Source organism: Odocoileus virginianus, chromosome 4, assembly GCF_023699985.2.
Source record: "Odocoileus virginianus isolate 20LAN1187 ecotype Illinois chromosome 4, Ovbor_1.2, whole genome shotgun sequence".
NCBI classification, from domain to species: Eukaryota; Metazoa; Chordata; class Mammalia; order Artiodactyla; family Cervidae; genus Odocoileus; species Odocoileus virginianus.
In genome coordinates, this window is record NC_069677.1 from 60,348,426 (window position 1) to 60,366,338 (window position 17,913).

General features: G+C 35.0%; 1 long non-coding RNA gene across 2 annotated transcripts in view; it reads left to right on the forward strand.

Annotated features, from left to right (window-relative positions):
- The window catches only part of LOC110148946 (uncharacterized), a 37,598-nt gene extending 20,739 nt beyond the window's left edge, over positions 1-16,859 (forward strand). Inside the window, exons 1-3 of one of the 2 annotated variants that reach the window (XR_011487167.1) lie at positions 14,752-14,901; positions 15,150-15,205; positions 16,777-16,859. This is a non-coding gene — a long non-coding RNA (uncharacterized lncRNA). Of the gene's footprint in view, positions 1-14,751; positions 14,902-15,149; positions 15,206-16,776 lie in introns of those variants that run through there. The other variant, XR_011487166.1, reaches the window with a different exon arrangement.
- The last annotated feature ends 1,054 nt before the right edge of the window (positions 16,860-17,913 follow it).

Below are 17,913 nucleotides of genomic sequence, written 5' to 3' on the forward strand. Positions count from 1 at the left end.
CATTACATTAAAACCTATATCATTGTACTTTGAAAATCTATTTACTGTCACAGTTTCTATTACTTTAATTCAATTAAAATGACTAATACATTGGTATCTCTCTTTACATTATTCTGTAACCCCCAGGTGATTAGTTTATTTTTTTCCCTTGTGCTGTCTGCTCTTACCAAACAGAGCATTTGGTTTTTTCCCCCTAGACTAGTTTATGTCCTGTAGTATACTCACTCTTCTCTGAACTGAATGGATTTTTCTCCCTTTTCTTTAAAATTTAAATCCAAGAAGTACTTTATTACTCGTTTCACTCATCACTTACTGCACAAAATCTTTTTCCTCTCATCTAAGTGCTATATTAATGAGATAGTGTATGTAAGATATCCAGCATAGTGCCTGAAATTATGACATAATACATCTGTACCCATTATTTTTATTCTTCTGAAAACCAACAATATGATCTAAGTATTTACCATGACATTACCTAAGTATCTGCGTTAATTCTCCTACCAGAAAATTGGTTCCTCAGTGACATAAACCGTCATCTTATACATTGCAGTGACATAAATCATCCTCTTTATACATTGGAGAATTCTCCACAAGTGCTTACCTTAGTCCCAGAACAAATTGATGGATCAGTTAAGTTCAGTCACTCAGTTGTGTTCGACTCTTTGTGACCCCATGGACTGCAGCATGCCAGGCCTCCCTGTCCATCATCATCTCCTGGAGTTTACCCAAACTCGTGTCCATTGAGTCGGTGATGCCATCCAACCATCTCACCCTCTGTCATCCCCTTCTCCACCTGCCCTCAATCTTTCCCAGTATCAAGGTCTTTTCAAATTAGTCAGTTCTTTCAATCAGGTGGCCAAAGTATTGGAGTTTCAGCTTCAGTATCAGTCCTTCCAAGGAATATTCAGGACTGATTTCCTTTAGGGTGGACTGGTTGGATCTCCTTGCAGTCCAAGGGACTCTCAAGAGTCTTCTCCAACATCACAGTTCAAAAGCATCAATTCTTCAGTGTTCAGCTTTCTTTATAGTCCAACTCTCACATCCATACATGACTCCTGGGGAAACCATAGCTTTGACTAGATGAACCTTTATTGGCAAAGTAATGTCTCTGCCTTTTAATATGCTTTCTTGGTTGGTCATTACTTTTCTTCCAAGGAGCAAGCATCTTTTAATTTCATGGCTGCAATCACCATCTGCAGTGATTTTGGAGCCAACCAAAAATAAAGTCCTTCACTGTTTCACTGTTTCCCCATCTGTTTGCCATGAAGTGATGGGACTTGATGTCATGATCTTTGTTTTCTGAATGTTGAGCTTTAAGCCAACTTCTTCACTCTCCTCTTTCACTTTCATCAAGAGGCTCTTTAGTTCTTCTTCACTTTCTGCCATAAGGGTGGTATCGTCTGCATATCTGAGTTATTGATATTTCTCCTGGCAATCTTGATTCCAGCTTGTGCTTCTTCCAACCCAGTGTTTCTCATGATGTTCTCTGCATATAAGTTATATAATTGATGGATAAAATTGTACAAAGTTATATAGATTCAGGGAATGAATGAGTAAATGAATAAATAAATTAGTAGTAAGGGAAAGTGCTTACATAGCACATAATATGTAATACATATTGTTTTACATTTTAGACATGCCTTGCCATTTTAACCTTCAAAACAACCCTATAATGCAGATTCTACTATTTTACTCAATTATAATTGAAGATTCTAGTGTCTAGAGAGGTTAAGTAACTTAATCTAGTCACTCCGATAGTTAACGGCAGGAGAGGCTTCAAAACCAAGCATGATCTATGACATTTAGCGTTCTAGTATCCTGAATAAATAATGATGGTGTGCAGAGCACAGAGTAACTGACCACTGGCTCTTCTTAAATGATAGTGTATAAGGGCCTCCTCTCAGTAGCTATAGAAACAAAGAGAAAAGTCTCCTGTTACTTAAGGAAAGGTATTTAATATGAAACTTTCTTCAAATACTGTTGTTGCTGTTGACCTCCCTAATTTGTAACTTGAAAGAATATTCATGCAAAACAGGTGAACCCATGGGGACATAACATTTATTACCACCCTGCTGCACTGTACATTTAAAGATGGCTGTAAGGGTAAAGCTTTAATGTTTCCACCACAACAACAAAGTGGTAATTATGTGAGTTAGAGGGTGGGTTAATAACCTTATTATTATAAACATTTCACAATATATACAGGTATGAAATCAATACATTGCACACCTTAAACATATATAATACTATGTGCCCACAATATCTCAGTAAAGCTGGAAAAGACGTATTACTACCTAAGGTGATGGCTCCCAAACCTAGAGGCCATACCTGTTGATCAGAATCGGCCACGAAGTGTTTCTCTATAGACTGTCGTATGGCCTGTGTCTTGCCCCAGCTCTTCTTTCCTCAGGCTCCCAAATCTTGTGTTTAGGTTTGAACACAAACCTAAAAATGATGGTATTTCTTGACCCAGCTTATTAGGTGTTAGGTTTTATCCATGACCCATATCAATTTGTATTTTTCTAAAGGTTAATTTAAGAAAGAGAAAACTTTAAAATACCTGATAGGCTTAAATGGTAAAATTAACTTTTCACAAATAACTGAATAAATGTGGCATTCCTTTCTTCATCACCTAAAACTAGAGTAGTCCAAAATCTGCATTCGCTCCTGGTCGTAAGTCAAACTCTGTTTTCAGGCTAACTCGAAAGATATCTCAGCCTTTACCTGATCATTATAGGCTGTAGTCACCTTTCCAATTTTAAAGGACCTAAGAATAATACTTTATATTTTTATGAATGGTCTTTGACCTTATTAAGTCAATAGACTTTTTAAATCTTAAAGAGAAAAGCTATTGTTTGAAATTATAGTAAGTAATTATCCATGTTTACCTTAATTTAAAATTTTTAGGAGATAATACCAACATGAATAATATTCAATAAATGGCACTTATAGGTCAACAATTTTTTTAGTATTAAAATCAATTTACGGTATATTTGCTTGAGGTACACATAAATTTGAAGTGGCAGTAAGTGTAAACAGAATACTGTTTTCTTGGATGCACTCCAATACAATTATAGCTCTTCACCCTTGTGACTATATGTGTGTGCAGCTTAAAGCTATTTTCCTGCCCCAAGCCACACTAGCAGCATCTTTAGACAGGCTCGCCATTGACTGAAATGCAACATCTCTGTAAACAAAAAAAAATACTCTCTAAAATAAATATACTAGTAAATTTAAACAGTAGATTAAACCTGTATTCTGTCATCCATGTCAAACCTTAGCTTATAATCTTGTGACTTGAAATTGAGTTATCCTTAAGTATTTAATCATAAAATTGTGTATTTCTAAAAGGCAATTGTAAAAATAATCATCAATCACATTTATTACAAACATCTCATAAAATGGCAAAATGTTTATGGGATTGTAGAAGGCAGCTAGGTTGTTCTGTGATGTATAAAGATTTGCATATATAAAAAAACCAGCAGGCAACAAACAAGGTTTGCTTCTGTTTTCCAAAAAGTAAAATTGCATTTGATATAATGACCACTTAACTTTTATTAAAATATATTAAATATTTTTCAGGTAATAGCATTGATTATCACCATAGTCTAACAGGTGTATATTTTGAAATAACTAAGCTCAAATCTTAATTTATAAGAGGACTTACATATAAAAGAACTCTTTCTCCAGCCCCAGGGGTGAATCAGAACTCTTTGAACATATTTGTGATGTTAAACGATATTACCTTGTATTTCACGCAGATATATACATATGTGAAATTATTGTTACTAGTTTTATTATTGTGTTGCTGTCTATGATGAACATATTTAAGTGACAATAGTGTTCTCAAAAGAATTCTGTTTATGGCTTACATAGCTGGCATTGTTTGTATTGGGTAAGAATAAAATGTGATTTTATGGAGAGAAAGTAGAGCTCTTTTTATCTGTAGCCTTAAGGCCGCCAACTGTCGATACCTTAATCCTCTAATCCCCTCTATAATCATGTGTTCATGTGCTGTGGAAAAGCACTCAGATATCATTCTAAGAAACCCTTTATTTCCCTAGTTGAGAGTATACTTACTATAGGCTGTATGTTATAAAATGGCTAATAAAATATTTGAATATGTATATATATCAGCTCTGAAATCTACTGCTTTGGGGTATATCCTTTTCATTAAAAAATAAAACAAAACACAAAAAACAAATATCATGAAAATTAAACACATAGAGTAGTAAAGAGAAAAATGAATGATATTACATTGGATAAATCTGCAGGATTTTTTACATTTGGCTTTCAACTATCATTTTTAAAGATTCTGCCTTCTATTTACTTGTCAGAGACTAAGATTTAATTTTCATATGCTGCATAGAAATCTCCATGTTAAGATATTGATATAACAAATCGCTGAATGTTTTAGTGATTGATTCTTGCTGACCAAAATGGGCTTTCAGATTAGATGTCTTTCATTTTTCCCTGAGAAGACACCTGCTGAGACAGAAGTCTGACTGCCACACAAAAGAAACGTATGGTTGGGTTCCGTCGAGCAATTTGCAGTGCTATCAAAAATTGCATCTTTTAATAAAAATTATCTAAGGATTTGGCAAAAAGAAAGAAAGAAAAAAAAAAGAACCATGGTTAAAAGGGACTAACAACTCATTCTCGAGCAGTATTAGCATACTGATTGGCTGTTACCTCTGTCAATCTTCTTACTATGGAATTATGACAGACCCCACAGCAGGAAACAAATATTCATTAATACCCTGTCCTCTGGGACACAATAAACTGCCATTCACTTGCATACAAATAAAATACACAAGACTTGTCAGGCAAGGGGGCATGAAAAGAAAGATGCTTTTGCAAAATGGTTTGATCCTACAGGGGGATGGGACCACCGTGAAAGGGTTTTGTTTCTCCTTCTATCTCATCATGGCAGGAAAATTCTTTATATGGATTTGCTTTTAAAATATCCTATCCATAGTAATAACAATTAGGAGATGTTTGTCAAGTCTAAAAATCATCAAAAGTTTCAAGATGTAATTTCAAATTACAAGATGTAATTTATTCAGCTATTCAACAACTAAGTCTTCGTTGAACTTTACTTTGAGACAGGTATTGTCTACATACTTGTACTGTGTGAGTGAATACAACATGCAAAATTTGCCTCATTTAAGGAGTTTAGGTTAGAGCAAAGAATTATCATAAAAGAAGCAATAAATATGATAAAAAATTATATGACATGATAGAAAGTGACACCAATATCAAGAAACAAGAAAAATCTCAAGTAAACAAGCTAACTTTATAGTACTTAGAAAGGAACTACAAAAAGAACAAATAAACCACTAAATTTATAGAAAAAATGGAAATAACAAGGATTGGAACAGAAAAAAATTAAATGAGACTAAAAGACAATTTTAAAAACCAGTAAATCTAAAAGCTGCTTCTTTGAAAAGAAACAAAATTAATAAACTTTTAATTAGAATCCTCAAGAAAAAAGAGAGGACTCAAAAAAAATAAAATTATAAATGAAACAGGAGATGTTACACGGGACACCACAGAAATAAAAAAGATCATAAGAGACTAGTATAAATAATTATATGCCAACAAATAAGACCACTTAAAAGTAATGAATAAATTCGTAAAGCATAAAACCTACCAAGACTAAACCATGAAGAAACGGAAAATCTGAGCAGTCTGATTACTAGTAAGGATATTAAATTAACTTTAAAAAACAGCAAACAAAAGACCAGGATCAGATGGCTTCACTGGTGAATTCTACCAAATATTTAAAGAAGAATAAACATCAATACGCCATCAATACATCAATTACTAATATCAAGAATTTTAAAACAGAAAAATCACCACAGACCCTAATTAATTTTAAAAAGTATAAGATAGTGCTAGAGAGATTGCATTTTCTGGTGATGGCTCAAACATTTCTATCCTACATGCCGTTTTTCCAATGTAATTTTGACATTCCTTCCATTCAGAGGTGTAATCTTTTTTCTCTCCCTTGAATCTAGGTGGAAGTGTTACTACAGAAGATAAGATTTTATTTGACTTCTCAGGCTAGATCACTAAAAAGCATAACTTTCTAGTGGCTGTCTTGGGATACTAGCTATTGTAATGACAAAAGTTTAAGTAAGCTTACAGTATTCCATAGTATTGCTGCCTTCAGACCTATTTTGTTTGGCCAAGTGCTCTATAGGGACTATAGGGACCTACCCTAGTTTTCTCATTCTAAGCACATGCCCTCAATTAATAGCCTACAGAGTCATAAGCAAATGCAAGCTTTTAATATGATTTCCCAAGAGCCCTTATGATAAATAAACTTTCCCTTCTCCTGAGCTTTCCCTCTTGTGTATCCCTTAGATAAGACCTTCTTGGAGTTTACAAAACCCTACATTTTTTTTTTTTTGAACGACCGATTGCACCTTCACCAGGGAACCCCGGAGCACTCCGTGAACAGAGGCCATAATCCTAATAAAAGTGTGTACCCAAGTCCACTTTCCCCCTCTGCCTACACCCTGTTCTACTTTCCCATGTACACACCTCAAGGTGTGCCATCTACTTTCTCCAGAACCTGGAGTAACAATTTCTCTTGTGATCTACTACTGAACCCATGGTTCACCACCCAACACCAAGTGTTTCACTTAACGAATGTTAATAAAGTCATAACACGTAATCCAACCATTAGTTCGGGTAAGTCTAAGCAGACTTTGAAGAGGACCACATGAAGAGGAAGCAGAATTCCCTTGCCCATAGCTTTGATTGAGTTCCCAGCAAACTCCACTTTGCCAGCCATAAGAATGAGTCTTCATGAAAGTTAACACTCAAGCCCCAACTGCCCCACTCTAAACTATTGAATGTACAGAAGCAAGCTGCCCCAAATAGCAGCATACTACATATGATAAGAACTTGTTGTCATTTTACCACAACAGATCCACTACAATTTCAGGAAATAGGTTAAGCAGCAATAAATACAGAGGTTGTGAACAAATTAATGTCAACAGATTTAAATATTGAGGTGACAAATTACCAGAAAAACACTATTTATTGAAATAGATTCAACAAAGGATAAAATATATAATAAGTCCTATAACTACTAAATAACTGAAGTAATCATTAAAACATCCTCCTCAAAAAAAGGATTAACCAAAATCCTTCTCAAAAAAAATATTCATTCAAATTTTCAGTCACTTAAGACATAGCACCAATTTTACATTATTCTTCAATTATGACACAGTAGTTTTAACAGACTAACCCTTCTGCCAAGAGCAACTTTAAAATCTAGATAAAATGTACATGCAAGTATATGGATATATTTGAGATCTAGCAAGGAAACTGAAAAAAAAAGGAGGGATACACTATAAAATAAGCTCCACACACGCCATTTCAGGGATTGGCTGATTTACATTTAGGAGGAACAGAGGTCTTGAATCAAGCTGCCCTCAGGATTCAGCATTTTCTACAGGATTATTCTTTGGGAGGTGAAGAAAACCTCAGTATTGTGAGGCCTAAATTTTATTTGTAATTTCCCCACAAGTCATTTTCTGAATCCTCAGCTCTTTATGTTCCTGTTAATTCTTAGGAACTAAATACAATGCTGAAGCTAGCTGTGAAGACCTGAGCAAAGATGTAAACAGCCTGCGAAGCTCATGACCTAAAAGGTGAAACATTTTCAATAACTCTGGAGCACTTCACTTGAACCAAAAGAGCTGCAACAAAGTGGTAGATATACCCTAGGATTAAATGCTGACTAGAAAAAGTTCAGGGCCAAATAGCCTAAAATACCCATCCACCTAGATCAAAATAATCTGTCTAGAATCTGTCAGTCTTAAAGAAGAAAATCAAATCCTCTTTGAAATAAAATGAAATCATAAAATAATTCTATAATTTTTGTGCACAATGTCCAACATTTGATCAAAAATCACCAATTAAACCAAAAATGTACACTCAAAAAGAGTACACTCCTGCAAACCAGAAGGAGAAAATAGGCATTACTAAGAGACCCCAAGAGATCCATGAATTATAGTTGTCAGATTTTAATAAAACTATCCATATATTATAATTATCAGATTTTAATAAAACTATTATATTTAAGAAAATTCAAAAATTCCAGAAATGATGTTGAATTTCATCACAATGCAGAATACTATTAAAGTGTTAAATTGATATTATAAGACTGAAAGAAAAAGATAGATATTAAATTTACATGATTGAACTTAATACCAGATGAATTATATTAGAAAAGACCCAGATGCTGGGAAAGTTGAAGGCAAAAAGGAAAAGGGGGTGGCAGAGGATAAGACAGTTAGATAGCATCTTCAACTCAATGGACACATATTTAAACAAACTTTGGGAGATGGGGAAGGACAGGGAAGCCTGGCGTGCTGCAGTCCATGGGGTAGGAAAGAATTAGACATGACTTAGCGACTAAACAATGACAACTTAATGTTAGAGATATATCAGTAGAAAATACATAGAATGAAGCACAGAAAGAAAAATGGGGTGGAAATTTAGAGAAGAGAAAAAATATATAAGAGAAATGGTAAATAGAACTTCACTTCTTTGAAGTGGACAGACTGAATGGAGAGGACAGACAGAATGGGGCCGTGCTTTACTGAAAAATATATATGGTTTAGAACTTCCCAAATGTGAGCACAAACATCATGCCAAGATGCAGGATACCTGCAAGCACCAAGAAAATATCTACAAAGAAAGTCCACCAAGGGGTATATAGTAAAGGTGCTAGAAGCTAAAGAAAGCATTTAAAAACTACAAAAACAGGCAAAAAAGCAATAATAATGACAAGCAATATTTAGATAGAAACAATGGAAACCAGAGTACAACAAATGTACAACCAGAGTACAATCATCACATGATTAAAGTGCTGTAAGAAAACAATCGCCAACTTAGAATTTATACCCCAAAAATGTCAGAAATGAACTTAACATAATGATTCTTTTAGAAAAAAAAGGTTATTATCAGCAATTCTTCAATAAAAGACATATTAATGGGAATTCTTCAGATAAAAAATTATCCTAGAAAGAAGTACAATCATATAGAAAGGAATGAAGAGCACCAGAAAGAATATTTAAAGAATTCTGAATAAACATTGACTGTTTAAACTATAATGACAATGCCACATGGGGATAAAATATTGAAACAATTAACTTCTATGAAACGGCATTTCATAAGGCAGGAAGGGTTACATAAAATGTTGTATTATTCTTGCATTGTCTAGGAAGTAGAAACAGTATTATAGGAAGGTAAACTGTAATGAGTCTAGAAAGTGTGTTGAAATCCTTAGTGCAGTGCTTTTGAAGAAAACTTTCTAGTAATGGAAATACTGGGACTTCTGTGGTGGTCCGGTGGCTAAAACTCTGCACTCCCAATGCAAGGGGGCCTGGGTTCAATCCCTGGTCAGGGAACAAGATCCCACATATCACATAAAAGATCAAAGACTCCATATGCCACAACTAAGATCCAGCACAACCAAAATTTAAAAAATAATAATAATGAACATGTTCCATAATCTGTGCAGTCCTACACTACACACTTAAGCCACATTTGGTTATTGAGCACATAAAATGGGGCTAGGGAGTTCAAGGAACTGAATTTTAAACTTCATTTAATTTAAATAGCCACGTATAGTTAATAGCTACTGTATTAACAGTATCAGTCAGTTCAGTCCCTCAGTCGTGTCTGACTCTTTGCGACCCCAAGAACTGCAGCACGCCAGGCCTCCCTGTCCACCCCCAACTCCTGGAGTTTACTCAAACTCATGTCCATTGAGTTGGTGATGCCATTCAACCATCTCATCCTCTGTCGTCCCTTCTCCTCCCGCCTTCAATCTTTCCCAGCATCAGGGTCTTTTCCAATGAGTCAGTTCTTCCCATCAGGGGGCCAAAGGATTGGAGTTTCAGCTTCAGCATCAGTCCTTCCAATGAATATTCAGGCCTGATTTTCTTTATGATGGACTAGTTGGATCTCCTTGCAGTCCAAGAGACTCTCAAGAGTCTTCTCCAACACCACAGTTCAAAAGCATCAATTCTTCAGTGCTCAGCTTTCTTTATAGTCCAACTCTCACATCCAGACATGACCACTGGAAAAACCATAGCCTTGACTATGCAGATCTTTGTTGGCAAAGTAATGTCTCGGTTTTTAACATGCTGTCTAGGTTGGTCATAACTTTTCTTCCAAGGAGCAAGGGTCTTTTCATTTCATGACTGCTGTCACCATCTACAATGATTTTGGAGTCCAAGAAAATAAAATTCTTCACTGTTTCCATTGTTTCCCCATCCATTTGCCATGAAGTGATGGGACTGGATGCCATGATCTTAGTTTTCTGAATGTTGAGTTTTAAGCTAACTTTTTCACTCTCCTCTTTCACTTTCATCAAGAGGCTCTTTAATTCTTCTTTTATGCCTAAGTGTGGTGTCATCTGCATATCTGAGGTTATTGATATTTCTCCCAGCGATCTTGATTCCAGCTTGTGTTTCATCCAGTCCAGCATTTCTCATGATGTACTCTGCATATAAGTTAAATAAGCACAGTAATAATATACAGTCTTAACTTACTCCTTTCCCAATTTGACCCAGTCTGTTGTTCCATGGCCAGTTCTAACTGTTGCTTACTGACTTGCACACAGATTTCTCAAGAGGCAGGTCAGGTGGTCTGGTGTTCCCACATCTTGAAGAATTTTCCACAGTTTATTGTGATCCACACAGTCAAAGGCTTTGGCATAGTCAGTAAAGCAGAAATAGATGTTTTTCTGGAACTCTCTCACTTTTTTGATGATTCAATGGATGTTGGCAATTTGATTTCTGGTTCCTCTACCTTTTCTAGATCCAGCTTGAACATCTTGAAGTTCATGTTTCATATACTGTTTAAGCCTGGCTTGGAGAATTTTGAGTATTACTTTACTAGTGTGTGAGATGAATGGAATTGTGATTAACAGTATAGTTCTTGAAATAGCACTAAAAAAGTGTAAAAGGATATATGGTTAACAAACTAATGAAGAAGGAAGATAAGAATTTTTTAAAGCATGCTTTATCTAAAGTGAGACAAGAATGGAAAATAAAATAAGAAAGAATATATGAAAACCACCATCAGCAGCAAAAAAAAAAATATATAGTAAGGTAGAAGATTTAAACCTAAATAGGTAGGAAATTACATTTAATGTGGATGAAGGGAATATCCAAGAAAAGTCTATGATTGTCACACCAGTAAATTTAAAAATGAGTATTTTAATTCTAGGAGGTATATTTTAAATATGAAATTAGAGAAATGTTGGAAGTAAAGCATATAAAAATATATACTGTGCATATACTAACAACAACCAAAAAACTATAAAGTGTCAGAAAAAGACTTTAAGGTAGAGTATTATTGAAGATTAAAAGGGAATTTTATAATAAAAGTAAATTCAACAGAAAGCAATAAAATCCCATTTGTCTATAAATATCTAATTGCCTTCAAAAACATGAAGCAAAAATTAATGAAATGATAAAGAGAAATAGATAAAAATACAATAATTTTTGATAGTACCTGAAAGAAGAAAATATTATAGAACATTTGAGTAAAATTAACCAAACTGACCTAACATACTAATAAAAACAGTAAGTACAGAAATACATATTACTTTCAAGTGTACATAGAATATTTACTAAAATCCTAATAAAAATACCATTCAGGTGGAGGTGTATGTGTGTGTTTGTGTGAGAAGATTGACAAGTGGGTTTTATGATACATATGGAAATTAAAATATTTCTAAAAAGCCAGAAGAGTCTTGAAGATAAAGAACAAATTGAAGACATACACTTCTAGAAATAAAGATGATATAAAGCTATAAAAGTTAAAATAGCTAGATATTAAAAAAAAACCATGCAATTTTTAAAAAAAAATAACCATTGGAACAAAAGAGTCTAGAAATAAAACCACAAGTTTATATTACATGAATCATGAGATGGTTCTAGTGTAGTACATTGCATTGAAAAAAAGAATCCTGATCCCTATTTAATATTATACATAAAAATACAATTCAAGTGGTTTTTAAATATAGAAAGTTTTTACAAAAAATGCTATCACTACTGATAGAGAAAGATTTTTCAAGCAAAGCACAAATAAGAATATTGCTTAGTTCAAATTTATTAGAACAAAAATGGATTACCTGGACTTCCTTAAAATTTGTTTAGCAAAACTGCCATTAAAGGTGTAAAGATGTGAGCCTCATAGTAGCATATTTTGACTTTACTGACAAAGGTCCATCTAGTCAAAGCTATAGTTTTTCCAGTATTCACATATGGTTGTGAGCATTGGACCATAAGGAAAGCTGAGCGCCAAAGAATTGATGCTTTTGAGCTGCTGTGTTGGAGAAGACTCTTGAGAGTCCCTTGGATGGCAAAGAGAGCAAACCAGTCAACTCTAAAAAGAAATCAGTCCTGAGTGTTCACTGAAAGGACTGATGCTGCAGCTCCAATACTTGGGCCACCTGATGTGAAGAGCCGACTCATTGGAAAGGACCCTGATGTTGGGAAAGATTGAAGGCAGGAGGAGAAAGGGACGACAGAGGATGAGATGGTTGGATGGCATCACTGACTCAATGGACCTGAGTTTGAGCAAGGTGTGGGAGTTGGTGACGGACAGGGAAGCCTGGCTTGTTGCAGTCCATGGGATTGCAAAGAGTTGGATACAACTGAGCAACTGAGCTGAACTGAACTCTGCATATAAGTTAAATAAGCTGAGTGACAATATACAGCCTTGACATACTCCTTCCCAATTGAGAGCCAGGCCATTGTTTCATTTCTGGTTCTAACTGTTGCTTCTTGAGCTTCATATTGGGTTTGGCAGGAGGCAGGTAAGGTGATGTGGTGTTCCCATCTCTTTAAGAATTTCCCTCAATTTGTTGTGATCTACACAGTCAAAGGCTTTAGCATAGTCAATGAAGCTGAAGTAGATGTTTTTTTCTGGAATTCTCTAGCATTTTCTGTGATCCAAGGATATTGGCAATTTGATGTCTGGTTCCTCTGCCTTTTCTAAATCCAGCTTGTACATCAGGAAGTTCTCAGTTCACATACTATTGAAGCCTAGCTTAAAGGATTTGAGTGTGACCTTGCTAGTGTGTAAAATGAGTGCAATTGTGTGGTAGTTGGAACATTCTTTGGCGTTGCCCTCCTTTAGGATTGGAATGAAAACTGACCTTTTCCAGTCCTGTGGCCACTGTATATAGATGCATTTATTTTTTTAAGTGTATATATATATATATATATATATATATATATATAATAATTAAATAATAGTTTACTTAAAATACTTTGCTACAACTGCTCTTTTGAGAATAGACTAGGGGTGAGATCAAGGTCAGAAGAGTGAGGATGTAAAACAGGTTACTGCAGCAATCTAAGTACTGAAAGATTTTGCCTCCAACATGGAGGAGTGGGTGTAAGAGATATTCTGTGTCACTGAATATATGTTAAAGAAAAAGTGAGAAGATTTGCTGATGGGTTGTATGTACTATGAGAGAAAGGAAAGATTACAGGATAATTCCAAGTATCTGACCCTGAGCACCTAGAAAAATTAAGTTACTATTAATATAATAGGAAGTCAGTTTTGTAGCTGTTAGATTTCGGATATCTATTCAGGTAGAGCTGTGGAGTATATCACTGCATATACGAATCTAGACTGGAAAAGAAACACGGGCCTGAGATATAAACCTGGAAGTCATAACATCCTAAGTTTATCTGAAACCATGAAACCAACCAGAATGTGTGTTAGGTTAGAATATAAAAAAGGACCAAAAACAGCCCTCGGACATCTCAACATTAAAAGAAAATTAAGGAAAAGAGAAGGAACCAGTAAACAGAGAAAAACTGAGTGAGGGGAGAAGAAAACCACAGGACTAAAGGGTTCCAGCCGTGAAAGGACGATCGTGTACAAAGTAAAGAGACCACGTGGATCAGATAGGATGATATTTGACCAGTGAGTGCAGCAGAATGGTGTTATTCATGAAAACACGAACAGCGCCATGGAAAGGTGGGAACAAATGCTTGATCGGAGTATGTGCAGAAGAGAATGGACATACAGAGAGATACGCACATACACACACATTACAAGTACACTGTGGAGCAAGAGAAGGCAGGTTAAAAAAGCACGTGCTCAGCAATTCCATTCATAGAAGCAGAAGCAGACATAACCAAACTACAGTGTTAGAACTCAGGAAACTTGCCACGTGGGGAAGCTGTTTTTAGAAGTAAGCATAAGAGGGCTCCTGGGGTGGTGGTAATATGTGAAAAATAATCAAGTATACACTTACAATATGTACATTTTTCTGTTTAAAAACAAAAAGATGAGCACAAGAACTGAAGATGGAAATATCAAAAACTCTGTAGAGAAACTAGCAATGAACGGAAGCAAAGAAATGAGGTTGGCGGCCAGTGGGAGAAATGAAGTCAAGATTTGTTTTTGCTGATTTCTTTTCCTTTCTTTTTTGTTTGGTAGGAGGGTTTCTACACGACAAGGAAAAACAGGAAGACAGAAACTGATCATGTAGGAGAGAGATAAAAGAATTGGTTGGAGTGATGTCCTCGTGTGGGTGGGAGAGGATGGAAATCAGTATGCAGAAAGAGTGAGTTTAGGTAAGAGCATGGATAACCTATCGGTGGTAATAAGGGGGAAGGGTGTTTGTGAATAATTTCTCACATAATTTCTGGTTTTGTAATGAAGTGTTTGACAAAGTATAACAGAGTTGTTACAAACACTGATTCTGGAGTCAGAAAAACCTACGTTGAAATACTGATTTCTTCAATGACTATCTAAGTTTCATCATCTGTGAAAGATGATCAACTAAGGCAAACTTACCAGACCAGGCTTAAGCTTCAGGACCCCTCGCTGATGGAAACCCCGGTGAGAGCCCTCACATTGTGTTCATAACAACTTTTACTCCTGTAAAATTTTATAAACAGTAGATATTTTTTCTTCTTCTTAAAAGAGTCCCCTTTCCCCAGTTTTTTAAGCTTTATGTCTCTTCCACAAAACATGGTCCGTCCATGTTGGTAATAATAAATGCATATGTTTGAGAAGAGAGTTAATGAAACTTTTTCTGCTCTCTAGTATTCTTCTCTCCTTACCAACGAATTTCTATTTGCCATCAGTATTTTAGCTGATCCACTCCCTCAGAGAAGATTTCCAGACCCCTCGTCTACCCTAGGTAAGGTACAGGAGTTCAGTCCTTTCTAAGCACTCTCACTTCTTCTTTGACAGTGAATTATAATTAAATGATTATTTCTATAGTTGGATATTTTTGTGCATGTGTCCTCTACTAGAATGTAAACTCTGTAAAAGAGACGTCTATATCTATCATGCTTATCACAGTATGATCATCCTCTATGTCAATAAATGAGTTAATAAATTGATATATTCATCATCATTAATGGATTAATAATCAATGAATATCTGACTCCAAGTGCAAATGAACAATTATTTTCATTAATGTAAAAGCAGTTCATTAATATCCAAGTAAAACTATAATTAGTAATATTAAAATAACTACTAAAATGTATTTCCAAATTGAGGTATTTTATTTTGTATCTGACAAAATCTTAGAGGCTTCCTATGGAAGTCTATATATGGGGTGAAAATTAAATTTCTGCAATCATAACCATATGTTTTACTTGTGGATTTTATTTTAATTAATGGATGTAGAACTTTTTTATTACTACAAAGAGACAATTATCACACAATTCATTTTATGCAAAAAAGCTAAGTTCAGTAAACAGGCCATCAACACAATTGAGTGTGTAGGTATTGAGAACAACAGTAAAAATCCTCTTCAAACCCATGCTGTAGTTCAGCGACAACTGGGTTGAAGTTTTAGCTTGGACACTTACTGGTTGTAGGATCTGAGGAAAACTGCTTAATTTTTCTAATTTTTAGTTTTCTCATAAGGCCATGATAGAATATTCCTCATATTGTTATGGTAAACATTGTCAGTCAATGAATAAAACTTTACCACAACACTGAACAAAGAGAAAAAGTATTTAATTGCTCTCTTTGTTTTCTAAACTATAAATAAATTTTAACTAAAAGTTTGCAGTTGACTTAGGAAAAAATCTATTTAAAAATTTGGATTAACTTTTTAAGCACATTTTAATTCAGGTTCATGTAAAGAACTATCTAGCATGAACATAAACTTTTGAAAAGAAACACAATTTTGTTAGTCACTCTTCTAGTTGGAAAGAAAAAGAAAAATACTGACCAGGAACACATGCGATAGTAATTATCAGGAATAGAATGTAATTCTTTAAGTGTTCTATTGACATAGTACAACATTATTTCTAAACACTGGATGTTCCATATCAAAGATGAATATATTTTCCAGTTCTGATCTGGAAAAATTGTACTGTACAGACTAGAATAAGAAAAATTATGCTGACATATTCCAATAATCTTATGGGGAACATGGAATGCTGTATTCTGAGAAAGCAGCAAACTTCTCATGAGAATGTTTGAAATGTCACTCTGGTTCAGTTTAGATCAGAGTGCAGGTGGCTCTACAAAGCATTTGCTGGAGGCTTCATGTTTATACAGTTGTTGCTTCCAGGATGGTATTGATTGGTTAGGCAACTAATAAAACAAGCAGACTTGCTTTCATCTCTGTGCATTTGGAGGCTTCTAAAAGATAGAGAAGTGGTTTTAATTAGGACATGTTCCTTTCACTTATTTTACTTTTTAAGTCTTTTTTCTTACTTGACCATTCCAATCCACATCTTTCTATTTCAGAATCTGTCTCCTGGTTCATGATTCCAAAGCCCCAGATGCCTTAGAAGGCAAACAATCCGAAGGAAGACATTCTTCCTGGATCAGAAACCCTAAGCATTTAGCAGGTCTGATAGTCCTGATTGCATCAATTCTATATAGTCACTTGTTCTATATGTTGTACACTAAATCACTGTATGTGTGTGTATTATAGATATAGATAGGCGTGTCTCCTTCACCCTATGGGAACTTGCACAAGTTATGTCGTGGTCGCACATTCCAAATAGCTATTTCTCTACTGATCCTGAGTAAAACCATCTTTGCTAAAGAAGAAAACTAACATTTCTGAAGAAGGAAAGCAGCAGAATACACCACAGTGCTTGTGGTGCGGTCCCCAGGCTAGGGGCATCAGCATCACTTGAGAACTGGCTAGAAATGCAAATTCTCAGGCACTCCTCTAGATCTACTGCATCAGAAACTCTGGGAGTGGACCTTGCAATTTGTGTTTTAACAGCTCTTCAGATGATTTTGATTCTCTCCAGTTTGAAAAGCACTGGTAAACTGGTTAGTAGTGTTTACTCTGGGACCAGACTGATAGTTCTGATCTCAAATCTGCTACCACTTAACTCAGTGACTCTCAACAAACAAATCTAATATAATGTTTTTCTGTTTCTCTTTTAGCATTCTCATCATGCTACAGTGAAGATTAAAGGAATTAATACATAGAGAGCACCTAGGCCATATTTGGATATAGAGGCAACACTCAATAAATATTATTATATATTTGAACCCAAGTTCCACTGAAAGTAAATGACTTGGTCAAGGTCATACAGTGAGTGTTATTTAAAGAATAACAGTCCCCTCCACTTTCCCTGCTAATATGCATTTTTTTTCACAGCTGGAAATTGTTGAAAGTCATCACGTTTTCTCCAAACAACCTAGTAACTAACCACATACAGTACTTTTACAATGTATTATATCTTGATCTGAATCTTCATTTTGCATTTTTAATGGTATTCACTGAAAAGGCTATCAGCAAACTTACAATAAAATGATTAAGAAATAATAAGCTTCTCAACTCTTTTTTAAAGACAATGATAACCATAAATTAGTAGTATTTCATAATCAATGTAGGGAACATGTGCCAAAAGTTTTGGAAGC